Source organism: Oreochromis niloticus, linkage group LG20 (genome assembly GCF_001858045.2).
Source record: "Oreochromis niloticus isolate F11D_XX linkage group LG20, O_niloticus_UMD_NMBU, whole genome shotgun sequence".
In the NCBI taxonomy this organism is placed as follows: Eukaryota; Metazoa; Chordata; class Actinopteri; order Cichliformes; family Cichlidae; genus Oreochromis; species Oreochromis niloticus.
This window is the reverse complement of record NC_031984.2, coordinates 29,843,259-29,856,576: the sequence shown is the minus strand read 5'-3', so window position 1 is coordinate 29,856,576 and position 13,318 is coordinate 29,843,259.

Genomic DNA, 13,318 nt, shown 5'->3' with positions numbered 1-13,318 from the left:
AGAAAACATTTTAAAAAATTGGAAAATTGAAAAGAAAACATGTTTTGTGTATTTGCAGAATTATATTGGCTAAACCGAAGAGAGTGGATGAATGACTGTAAAACTGTGGATGAGTTGCATGTGTATAAACACATTGTGTGCTTATGTGTTCCTTATGTGGATACGTGAGATATCAATAAATAACAACAACAATAATAACAGCAATAATGATAATAATAACAATTCAATTAGTAATAATGGGGTGGGTGCTAGGGTGGGAACTATGAACATTTATGAAACTAATATTTAACAGACTTTTACATCCATAGTATACATTCAGCATCGGTCATACAATACTTCATTATCACATCAGCTCTGCTATCAGATACATTCAATTAGTGCCCCTTAAAAACGAGTTTTAAGTGTGTGACAGAAATGTTTCCGCAAAATGACTTCTGTGCACCACGCCTGGCGTTACTTGAGATTCAATTTAAAGCTGACTGTTCTTTCTATACTGTCCCTGTACTTTACAGTGTGGCAAGCTAGCAGATGACCTGGGCATTGGTGTCATGCTGCTATAAGGCAGATATCAGTAAACTTTGTTTCACTGTCATGGTTTGAAAGAGGAGTGAAAGAAGCCATTTACGTCCACTGTGAGCGACCATCTTTGAACAGAGGTGGTGGCTTACGGCACCAACTGTCTGCCATCTATAATCCAGTTTTGAGATCCCTTCCCAGTCACCTTAACACCCACTCACATCCTGGGCCATTTGACCTCAGGAAATCACACGATAGGGTGGGGCTAGGTTTCACAGTGGGTTAACCTGAAACCCTGGTTGATTGTGAACCACACCCGTTTTCACACCTTAGCTCGTGTGATTAGGTCGAGGATCATTAGGGGGTCCATGGCACCCCTGGGGACACTCCCATAGGCCTTAAATCTGGGACTTGCCACCTTATAACTGAAGAAGCTTCTTGGATGAGACGTGAAACGTTTTCAGGCAATTTAAAGTCCAGACACTTTTCTTTTCAAGCTCCTTAGACTACGACAACCTGGATGACTGAGAACCTTCACAGACATATTTCACTGTCATGGTTAAACATTCAGCACAGCCTTCAAACTCCTCTCTGTCTCTGTTCTTAATGCACATATCTGTGAAATGCAGCTTTTAATACTTAATTAAAGGTATAGGATTATCTTTTTTTTAGATACAATCTAACAGCATTTATTACATAATTAGCTCTTAATTCTGCTAGACATCACTGTGTGATCATGCAGTGTTTTGATTCACAAGTCAGAAAAATACGTGTTTAGCAGAGAGTTTATACTACTGTGCATCGCTGCTGTGGAGTTTCCCTCAGATGACAGACCTTTAATGTTTGATGCCCTGAATATTTGATAGTGAAATAAATCCCTCACGCTGCTAGTGGTTGGTGGTTTTTGTCTTTTAAGTAAGTGTGCGTGCAGTGAAAACACACTCACTGGTACAGTAGTAGGTGTGTGTGTGTGTTTTTTGTCTAGATGTGAAGCAGCTCGGATCACCCACAGACATGCACACAGTTGGCAGTAGACAGCTTGCCAGTGAGCCAGCTGTAGCATGAGGCTCCAGATCCATCTCAAGCCAACAGGATCAGAGCAGCAGGCCTGTGCTTTCTCTCATGAGAACACACACACACACACACACAAGCTGTGAGTGATGCCTTTAGCTGCTGTGCTGTTGGGTCGCTGTGAGGTTCATGCATGAGATATCTACACAGGCCACTGGGGGAAGAAGAGACAAAGCATCGAACACAGGCCTGGTTGAGAGAACAGCCTCTGATAAGTTTCTACCCACTGCCACTTCTTGTGAGGTCACAGTAAGCCAACAGCTGGAGGTGGAGGGGGGAATAGTTCCAGACAGATAGAAAATTAATGAGAAATTAAGGAAAATTGTTCTTTTAAGTAGTAACAGTCTTTAGATTAAATTAGAAAATCTGGACATCTTATACATAATAACTTTGTGAGAGATTTTAAAAGAAAAGTACTGTAGATACACTGCTGACATTTAAGACCGGCAGAACAATACCTGCACACGATTTAAAAAAAACAAAACAAACAAACAAACAAACAAACTGATGAAGTGTATAACAATGCTTTATAGCTATGTCTTTCTGATTTTTAAGTATGATACATTTCTGACATTTCTGGCATCGAATGATAATATACATAAATATGAACACACTGCATGTATATATGTTTTATCTTTTTTTAAAGTAGAGCACAGCTATAATTTTGGAGGTAACCCATGGTAGCAAACTCAATGCTATCAACATAGTTAGTAAAGGGGAGCTAGTTGTAGCTAAAAAATAATCTATTACCTTTCACCGAGTAACTGAGCTGTGGTGAATCTAATATAAACACTGAATCATTATTGGAATGTTATTAACATTACTGAGATTATTTAAATATTACTATGGGTTTGCTAATATTAGCAAAGTAGCTACAAAGACGGTTGATGTAACCAGTACTGCATCATCTAGTACTATTTACAAAATATTGGGGAAAACTAACTGGAATGTCTTCTGGAATCAGAACAACAACTGAGGAAGTCGGCAAAAGACTTCCCAACTATTGATGGCACAAATATGAAGGAGTATTATTAAGGAAAAATGGTGTTTTGTTCATTTTGAGAATAAAGTGACATTTTTTAGATTAAACTGTATTTACAATTTCAAGTTTTCAAAAAACTTTGAGAATTAAGTTAAAACACTGAGATTAAAGTTGTTGTTTTAAGTCAAACAACTGCCATGGCTTCTATACCACCTACAAAATGGCTTGTGTAGAAAAGTTAGTGAGTTTGTTACTAAAGAATCAGTTTTAATCAGAAAGAAATCATTTCTCTTTTAGCACATAAACACAGTGTGGTGATGATTTGCCTCAAAAGGATTGCAAATGTGTACAATGTGATCCACAAACATGAAGTATGATTTACAAATGTGTACAACAATTTGTGTGTAACTTTTAAGAGCTCATGAGCACCTGCTTCAAATCACACATGAATACAAAGCAATCTGACCTAACGTGACACTATTTTACAAATATGATCATTTTTGATCATTTAGGCAAAATTTATTAGGTTCAGCTCAAAAATCCAATCATATTGACTCAAAAACCTTTTTTATGAATAAAACTGTCTGAAACTATAAATATCCCTCTCATTCACTTACAAAACGTTACATATGTGTGGACGAGTCGCACAATATGCACTAATCACGTCGCATGCCATGTGAGGTTTTGAGACAAATTTAACACTCCCAGCTTTGCACAGATCCACAAATGTAATATGCATTCAAGTTTCAGTGTAAAGCTGGGAACTCTCGACTTCCACTGCATGCATCCATTTTTTCAGGCAAACTTTTCTCCATGAGTGATAAGTATAAGGACATTGAAGAGAAGAAAGCTGCATCTAGTCCCAAGAATTTTATGCAAAACTGAAACAAGTGGCAATGGACAGATGTGAGAATACTGATAGTTTCACCCTCGTGCAGGAAAGACAATATATGTTGTATCACAAGACACGATAAAGCATCTGATCAAGTTGCTTCAACAATTCATCCACACAAGGCATTTTGTAGAGCGTATAGCAGCAATGGCAGTTGTTTAACTCATATCTCAAAACATCAACTTTAATTTCAAAACAAACACGAATTTCCTTTTCTTGATGTGGCTCTAATATTTTGTTCAATGAAAATAAAGAAATAGTGTCAGATGCAACACTTTAACATGTTGTTTATACATTTTTTGCCAACGTGAGGTTTGTATAGGGTATTAAGTGTGACTGGTAATTTCTGTGGACCTAGATTAGTTAAAAATGATTTATTAGTTATTTATTAGCAAACCTTCATTCATCAGTAGTCGGATTGATGACCTTACCTACTTACTTCTCTTGAATTCATATTAGGACCAGAAGAGTGCGATTTGGAAGAGTGGCTGTAGTAGTGCTGAACAAAAGCTCATTCACATTACAGCAGAAACTGGGCAAGAATCTCCTTGAGACCAGCAAAAATTAGTGGTTGCTCAGTGATTGCGTTAATTTTTTTCCTTCAACAATCAGTTACAAGAAATTGTGTTAGTCAACTAGGATGCAAAAACCTCAACCTCTGGGTGACTACTTTTGATTGCAAGTTGACTGTACAGGTTACCCAGTGGGAGGCAACCTGTCTCCAAACAACTTAGACTGACTGGTGGAGGTTTCCAAATAATCACCGTCTAATTTAGCACATGTAGCAATCAGTCTGATTCAGTCTGTGGCAGTGAATGCAACTCGTTTCTCTTGTTTCTCTTTAAATATAGGACTCTACTGGTTGACATCTGATTGCGTTCTGGTTACTGTATGTTCCTTTATCAAAGAATTATGGATTTATGTGGAGGAATTTCTGATTCAGATCAATGAGGTTCTGGCTGGACTCCGAATGTAAGTAATTAATGTGAAATTCTGTTTAATGTGAATTTCATTGTATGTAGATGGCAACAGAATCATGATTTAGTTAATTGTCATATTATCATAAACAGATTGCATGCAATTGCCATCTTGATCCAAAGATGGAAGAAACTGAGCGTGAATAGTCACAGACCTGGTCCCTGCTTTCAACGCCACCACACATGGTTGCAACAATTTTGGTTGTGCCACAGTCGACAACCAGTTTTCCTAGTGTGACTGTACTATTAGGCATTAAATGAGAACAGTAGAAAGTTGGCCAATAAATGACCTACTTATTAAATGTCAGTATGGCCACTGATATAATGTAGATCAAACAAAGTTTGATGATAGCTATTTTGTTATAAAAAAAAAAATCTAATGTGTAAAAAGTGAACAAGAAGATTACAATCATTAAAGACCACACACTCTGTGTGACTTCAATCAAGTGACTGTCTGCACCTTCATCTTGGCGTACAGATTTTTCACATTTAATGATGTTCCGGTGTGACCTAAATGTAAAGTACGATCAGGGGGCCCTCAAACATAATGATGTGCTGGGAAAGGCACTGAATGTCCAGGAGGCTAATAAAGCCTTGTACTAAACAGTTACTATTGATTAAGTCTTAGCCTCTAAATGAATTGTTGTAATATAATCAATCTTAATTTTATCTCGAGACATACGCCCCCCCACGCTTTCATCACCCTGAGCTTCTTATGGTAGTTTTCCTCGTTCAGAATGAATCTAGAACACTGAGGGAAGAAGGTTAAAGTAAAATAATATTAAACCACTTTTTGTTTTTGTAATTTAAGTACTGAAAATCTTAGTCTGGCCATGTGTGATTCTGACTTTGGTACTGTATATCTCTCTAAAATCAATTTACAGTTTTGACCCTTTCCATTCTTAAACCAAATTTGCAGTGAAATAAATGGACATAGATCCAAAAATGGTGACTTTATTCAGTAAATTAATCTGTGGGGGGGGGGGTGTAGGAGTGGAACTAAATAAAATAATTACATTTGGGAAGTTCTTGTTCATTTCTCTTAACCTAGCTATTGTGCAGATACTGCTGTATCTGGTGGAAGAAGACAATGTAAAAACAGTAAGGTATACACTCTTTGTGAAGTACACTTGCTTAATGACAGTGTTTACGCACGTCCAATCAGCCAATCAGATGGCAGCAGCAGCAGTTGAAACGAACATAAGACTAGAGGAAAGAAGTCATTTAAATTAGTTTCAGTGTGGTATGGAAATTGACTGGTCACTATTTACAACATGACTATTGCTTTTGACCATGTCCATCACTTTATGACCAAGGTGTATCCATCTTTCAACGGATGCTTCCAGTAGCCTAATGGGATATGTCAAAAAAAAAAGCTCAGATCAGTTCAAACAGGTTTTCTCAATGTGACAGTGAGACCGCTGTACTCAAATGGTCTCCACGGCCACCAGATCTCAATCCCATAGAGCACCTTTGGGATGTGGTGGAATGGGAGATTCGCATCATGGATGTGCAGCTGACAAATCTGCAGTGACTGTGTAATTATATCATTTCATGAGCCGAAATGTCTGAGGAATGTTTCAAGCACCTTGTTGAGTCTGTGTCACAAAGAATTAAGTCAGCTCTGAAGGCAAAAGGGGATCCAATTCAGTACTAATAAGCTGTACCTAATAAATTGTCCTGTGAGCACAGAACAGCCAGATTTGAAATGACTCGGGAATGCATTTGCATACTTTGGACATATTTTAGACCATATGTGAAGTGAAGTTTTTGTATGGTGAGATTACCAACAAAGTCCAGGCAAAGAAATGAAGTGATGCTAATTCTCAGCAAATAAAAGCAGATTTGCATGAACTGAAAATATTGAAAAATAGTCTTCTCTGTCATGAAACCATATCTGCTGAGATGCTGCCATAAAATGTGGATGAAGCCAGATGTCACACAGCAATTAGTTAAACTGCAGGAAAGTCTTAAAGACATAAAGACCTGGATGGCCACTAATTTCCTGTTTCTAAATTCAAATAAAATTCAGGTAATTGTACTTGGCCCTAAAAAATCTTAGAAACTTGATACTTACTGGACTTACCTTCAATGTTATACAAATATGTAGGATTGCTTTTCTGCATTTGTGCAATATCTCTAAAATTAGAAACGTTCTTTCTCAGAGTGATGCTGAAAAGTGAGTTCATGCATTTATTACTACTAGTCTGGACTAATGTGATTCATTATTATCTTGCTGCCCAGCTTTCAGGTCCCTCTTCTGTGGAACCAGCTCCCAGTTTAGATTCAAAGGACAGACTCACTCTGTCTTTTAAGATTAGGCTTAAAACTTTCCTTTTTGATAAAGCTTATAGTTAGAGTAACCCTGATTCATCCCTTAGTTACACTCCAATAGCTCTAGGCTGCTGGGGGCTTCCCATGATGCACTGTGTTTCATCGCTGTTTCGTCTTCACTCACCTCTATTCACTCTTCATGTTTATACACCGCTTTGCATTTTAATATTTATTAACTTAACTTTATTGACAGTTTAGCTGCGAAGAGTAGACAGGAAGCAGAGAGACACTGCAGAGGACAGCATAAAGGAAAGGGCCACAGGTGGGACTTGAACCTGGACATTTCAGCCATAGGACTAATAGATGGATGGAGAGTTGGTGAAATCATAGAAATGATGAAATCTGAAAATCCTGCTTACCGATTCCAGGTATTAGTTGACCTTCTTATTTTCCTACTGGCCACATATTTGTGGGTCTCCCAAAACACTCCAGCAGTTATTTTTGTGCGAGTAGCACAAGACCAAACTTCCCTTGATCTTAACACACGTCGGGAGCCTCAGTCGGACACATTAGCCTTACGCTTTATAACATGGTAGTCAAGAACAATTCATTCTTGTTATGCTTAAAGTTTAGTTTGGTTAAGCTGGAGCATGTCTGGGTCTGGCATTTGACAGCCAAGAGTGAACTAGGGGTGGCCATGTTTTCAATATTCAAAACAGTAAAAAATAAATGATAAAATAACTGAATAACTGAACTGTCCAATATACCCTGGATAGGTCACCAGTGAATCACAGCTGACCCTTTGTCAACTGTGACAGGCTCGAGCAACCCCATGACCCCAAACTGGATAAGCAAGTAAATGGATGGAATGGATGGCTTGTTTTGATCTGATAATATACAATGCCATCTAATCACCAGATGTTGTGTACCCTGTACCTAGAAGCTGTTTGGTGACAACCATTAAACAACCATGCATAATGTGGGTCTGATGAATTTAGCCAGAACTGAGGCTACATCAATCCTGCTATCCTATTTTTTTCCATCTCCAGGTGTTCATAGTTAAAATTAACTACAAGACAAAAACAGAAACATACATATTATATCAAGTTGGTGTTGGAACTGCAGTCTGATTTTGACTGTGGACTGAATACCATGGTCCTTGGAGGCCAAGATGTTGAGTGTTTTTTTTTCCTTAGTGAATACAGCATGTCACAGGGGTTAAATACCACCTTAAGGAACAATGGAATTGAAAGTGAAGGCAATTAGCAAATCAATAGCTGTTCAGAGCTAGCGGTTTCTAGGGAGGTTAAACATCATCATTCTAGGAGAAGGGTTGGCAACACTGTTTTTTTTCCTCCCTCTTCACTCTGAATTGTTTTTTTCTTCTTCTTTGCTACCACTAATTAGCAATAAAATGCAGCCCTCCAAAAGCACTTCAGTGGAAAATGGAACATTGATTTTATTTATGTTTGTATCAAGGCGCTGTATAAAATATCGAGGTGGGTAAAAATGCTGTGAATTGATTTAGGCAAACAGGGAGGAAGAGGTTTGACAATCTAAATTATAAAGTAGAGGTCGCTCGTCCTAAAACTTTCACATAAAGGCTTTTAATCTATCACTCCGAATGCGTCCAAAGCCGAGAATTCTCAAGGAGAGCATTGATTTCTCAAAGTAATTGTTCGCATTCCAATTCATGAAAAGGTAAACCTGTGAAGCGTGCAGTCAGAACATTTTGACTGTGACACATCATGACAATGAGATGTGTGCAACGTTGTATTATTTTTATATCATAAGAGTAAGACACAGTCTCAGCGGTAAGTCTGTGCTATTAGATCAGAGCAGTCACATCCAACCATTTAGCGTAGGGTCAGTGCTCACCTTTTATGTTCAAAGATCCTTTTTCCAAACCTTATGATTGTTTTTCATATTTTCCAGCTTGTACAAAACTTATCAGAGCACAAGAGCAATGTTGTCTACTCTCAAGCAAAGGGGCTGCTGCTGTTGCTGTCAAAGACTTTGGACAGACCTGACAGCCCGGCAGGATGTTGGCCGTCGGTGCCGCTCTTTGTGGCTGCCTTTGGGTCAGAGTTTTGGTCGACACCTCATCCATCTCGGCCATCCTAAGCCTGCCAGTAACAAGGACCTGGGGGAATGAGGTGATGGGGGCTGGACGTATGAAAGGCTGAGAAAAGCAAAGAGGTGAAGGTGAGGCAAAGGGCAAAAGGGGAAAGGGCTTAGGATAAATGCAGTGAGAAAAGGGCAAGAGAAAGTGAAACAAAGGGCAACCGAGAATGCGTAAAAAGAAAAGTTTAAAAAAAATGTACCTGAGTGAGTGAAGATGGCTGCTTTGTAGAAATGTAAGAGGAAGTGGAGAAAAATGGAGAAAAAGGCCATAAAATGTCGAGAACAAATGCCGGTCAGCATTCCTTCTTCAAGAGCTGTCATAATATTATAACTCCCAAAGGTATTTTACCTTCAGAGATGGCAAGGTGACCTATTGCGCTCAGTCAGTGGAACAAACCAACTGTCAATTAGTGTAATGACCCACTGGTGGCCTCAGCAAGGCGAGCCGACGGGGCCACAGTGGTTGCCTTTTCTTTAAGCTGATATGAAATGTTTCTTTTTCTTTCATTTCATGGATTTCAGTTTCTCATCAAACAATGCATTTCTATTTGCACCTTTCTACTTATAAGGACAAAAATCTAATTTTTCAGAACCAGTTAAGTAACAATAAATTACTGTCACTCTGTCTGCAGTAATTAATTTGGCAGTGAGACTGTGTCCAGGGACCTACACGGAAACCCTACAGTGTAATTTATAGAATTTTCCTTTAATCCCCACCATTGTGAGCAACGTTGTATATATTTACACTTGTGCTCTAGTGTATCTGTGTTACTGTGCCATCAAAAGTGAAACTGAACTTTTCATGTCATATCTAATAAAGCTTTGAGCTAATAAATCTTGAATAACACCTACTTGTACTTAAACACAGGAAGGAGAGAAAGCTTCAGAACCAACTGTAAGCCTATAAATGTACTGTCAGTGCTATAAAAACAGCATATGTCTACAATGAGAATACTAGCTATTGGATTAACAAAATGAGCAAGCCTTTAAGTTTAAGTGTTTAGACTATGCCTTTAGTCCCCAAAAGTTTATTCTGTTCATCTGGACGTAACGTTTTCAGTGGGAAATTCTACGTCCCCCCACTGAAAACGCCACATCCAGATGAACAGAATCAACTTTTGGGGATTTACTTACCTGGATAATGGAGCATGCATCAAGACGCTATGCCTTCAGGTACATATTCAGAGTATCAGGGGACAATCTGGGGTTCACCTGGATGCATGAATTGGAAAAGCCAGGGACTGAGCCACCAAATATCTAAGGGATAACCAATTTCCAATTATTTATCATATTTCTTCAGTGAATGTGTAATTAAAACACACATTAGTTAAAAAACCCACCTATCACAGTTTAAGGTCTGTGCCACATTGATGTGCAGTTACATGTGGATTTGCTATATTTTTGGTATATTATACTGTTCAGCTGTAGAATAACAAATAACAAAAATGTGATACTCAGTATTTTTTTCCATGAAAGTCACATGCTAGAGTGAACATGGTCAACGGCCCAGATTTCAGCCACCAAAAACAATCAATAGCAGTTCAAGGGTACGCTGTATTCCAAATAACTTCACCGGTTTATCTGCCGTCAGACAGCTCATTCAAGGAAGTGAAGCCGTTACACTCCACAAGATTCCATAAGAAAAAAACAGTAATTTCACCTTGCAAAACACAGCAGTCGTTTGTCTAGTGCTACCTCAATTGATTATTCAGTTAGTGTTATTGTATGACTTTGGTGTTTTCATGGGTTAGTTCGAAGTCAAAGTGACCAGCGTCTCCTGTCGTCTGGGAGGCAAAAAGAAAACTCACAGTTTTTTACTCAGGAGACTCCAGAATGGCCAATTACTTTCTTAGTGTGTCGTTTCTACAAATAAATACATTTTATCAACTGTTACCACACATGCAATTTAAACACTGGGTTAACATGTACCTTCAAACTTTAAGTTCTCATTCATCATTGGACAATTCCTGTGTTTCCGTCCTTTCTTGAGTGGAACATCAGGTTTCAGGAAGCTTGAAATGCAGAGAAAGAAATGCGGTGCAGCACTCCGCCCTACACTGAAGTGATGCCACCTTAAATATATGCTGTTAAAAACGCAACACGGCAAACACAGGTATTTTCAAGTGCTGTTTGGTCGGTGAACACAAAGGGACAAACAACAATGAAAAAAAAGTGACTTTAAGATTGATTTTCTTGGCGTTTACAGGTAATACGTTTTCAATGACAGTGTCATTAAATAATCAGGAAATTCCTATCAGTAGGTTGACAAAAGAAGAAGACAGCCAACACCAGAGCAGCTCTCACCCCACTGACCATCTCTTTCTGTATATGTTTTCATAGCCACTTATTTCGAGACACTTTCCCGAGAAAGAGGCTGGAAGACTGGTGAAGACTGGAATGTGGGATGTATTGCAAACATTTGTGGGAGGTTTTAGTGTGATTGCACTCTACCTCTCCTGAGAGCCCCTGGAACTTGGATTTTGCACCACCTCCGGAACAATGCCGAATTTAGTTTCAAGCACACATCCACAACCAAGGTGGAGACACAAAGTCAGAACCTGTAAGTATAAAAGTAAATTAAGGTTGGTACGTTTCCATGGTGAACAGCACCAATCTAATTAGAGCGAGATGTAAAAATGCAGCAAAGAAAAAGTCATTTCACAACAAGAAAAGGTAGACACGTTGTATTTGGAATCAAACTATAATTGGCTCTCATTGAGAGTTCCAGCAAAAAACTACAAGTGAATCACTTGAAATCAACTTGGAATAACAAGGGAACAGATTAAACTGCCTTGCAGTCAATTGTCCGATTACTTTAGAGCATCTGAAGACATTCGACTTTGTTTAAAAATTGGTAGTAATTAATGCAATCCTTCTGATCTGGTAGAGTCAATATAACATAACTTTCCCAATGAACTTGAATGCATATCCCTAGATCGCTGCAAATGGGATATAGTAGTAGGGATACTTGGAAAGTCATTTCACAAAAGCAGCTCTGTTCGATCTCGCTCCACTCACGGACCCAACGTGCACCTGCTATCAATGCATCTGTAGAGGTGGACATATAGACCCAAACCCTATGAATCACTGAGCGTCCAACTCCAAGGCCACGCTGAGTCGAGTTGAACGTTTTCTCTATGTGGCTTTACTCTTAAGAGCCCGCTGTTCTCAGGCTTCTTCTCTCCGCTCTCCTTTAACCCCCCCCACCCCAAAAGAAAAAAAACAGAGTCACTAAAAAGCCCTTCCACTATCATTAATTAATGCAGAGTTGATTAGTTTTCCCCACTTGCCGCTTCAGAGCCCGGTTGACTCTTTCCACACTCTTATAAAATAGCGAGAGGCAGCAGCGCGGTGTTGAAATGTGGTCGATGACTGCTGGAAATTAAACTCCAATGAAAAGTGGACTGAGTGGGTTCAGCGGTGCGTGGGGAAGGGAAGCCTGAAGGGCGTGTGTACAGTGTATGTGTATCTGCTGGTGTGTTATAGGGGTGGGGAAAAAAGAAATAGTGTGTGATAATATATAACATTTCTGCATAGCAGAGATGAGGGATGCAATAAAAGCAACCTCCCCAACACACACACACACACACACCCGCAATGTAATACAATTTATTCCCTGCACAGGAAGCTTATAATGCTCAATTTTTGTTGAGATCATGTCAGAAAGGTGTAATCAGCTTCATGTTCTCTTTTTTTTAAGCTATACTTTTTGTTGTTGTTCTCAGTTTGGGATCATAAAGCCTCACAAAGGCTTGGATTACATTATGTTGTGCAGGTGTTGCTTTTATTGTATTTTAAGCCTGTAGATATTTCTTCTCTGCGAGTTGCACTTTTTGCATCCCCGCGTGTCTTTATGAATAATGGACGCTCGTGCAAGTCTGCTTGTGAGGGAGCTGGAAGGAAAGCCGGAGCAGGTGAGGGGAGTCAGCGAGAGAGCAGGAGACAGAGGGAGCGCGATCTCATAGTAAACACACAGCCTAGAGCTCATTAAAAGTGACTCTCAGAGGGTTCAGAGGCAGCAGCAGAGTTGGACTCAGTCTAGCCCTTGTCCTCCCGGCTCCATACTAAACAGCCTAATTAGACTTAGATTCTCCTGAGCTCCCTAATGATAGCGCTTCAAAAAGACAACACAAGGAAATAAAGCACGTCGGGAGCCTCAATCTGATGCTTCTGCTCGCTTTCTCCCCCTCTCACACATCAATAATGTCAGTTTATGCACTCGTTTCTTTTGCCGCAGTGGAACGGGGATTGTGTTCAGGGGATTGAGTGCTTCATCTGTTAGCAATTCTTTTATACAGTTTTAATGCTTGGCAAATTGACTAGACGGCTGCTTAAAAAGCCACTATTTGTTTGTCACAATGACACGGCCTTGTTTTTCCTTTTTGGCTGCGTGTGTCTTTGATGAATATGAGAATTTGCATTACATCTGCAGATAACAAATACTGCACAAATACTGCAGTCTATGGTGTTACATTTAAATGT